We start from the raw sequence: 636 nt of genomic DNA, 5'->3' as shown, positions 1-636 counted from the left end.
CTTGAGTGAGACTTTCCCTTTTAAATAGCGCGCGAAAACTAGACAAGAGACATGAAACGGAAGCAATGACGAAGACTACACTGCATCTCTCTCTGTCACTTGCCTTGTTTCGCGATATTTAACAAGGTGGAGCATAAACAAGACGATGTGAGAGTGAGCAACTGGGCGTGTTGGTAACGTATGATCCGAAGTAGTAGGCGCAAAGAAGACGACGGACGGAAAGGGAGACACACGCACACAGGGCGAAACATTGTTGGCAGTGGCGCCATGTTTGTGTGTCTCCTTTTTCGTCCGTCGTCTTCTTTGCGCCCACTATTACGGATCATATACGAGCCCGGTCTCGTGCCCTACTGCGGACGTTTCTGCTATTACGCGCAAGTTAGGTTACAGCAAGTGAAAACCACCTGCCAGAATGCTCACTGTAGGGAATTTTACCATATTAGCGCTTGCTCTCTGCATGCTTCGAAATGTTTAGAGTTCTAGAGGGCACAATTATTTTGGAGGTCTCACACTCCGGTCTAGACTACTATATTCAATTGACTCTTGCCCTTGTGCTCGTTGGTGCTGTCGAATACATTTTCCTTTTTTTTTGTACCATGGCCATAAAGAACAACTCGAACAGGACGCGGCCACCTG

Source organism: Rhipicephalus sanguineus, chromosome 1 (genome assembly GCF_013339695.2).
Source record: "Rhipicephalus sanguineus isolate Rsan-2018 chromosome 1, BIME_Rsan_1.4, whole genome shotgun sequence".
Lineage (NCBI taxonomy): Eukaryota > Metazoa > Arthropoda > Arachnida > Ixodida > Ixodidae > Rhipicephalus > Rhipicephalus sanguineus.
The sequence above is the reverse complement of the archived record's forward strand: the minus strand, read 5'-3'. Positions refer to the sequence as shown.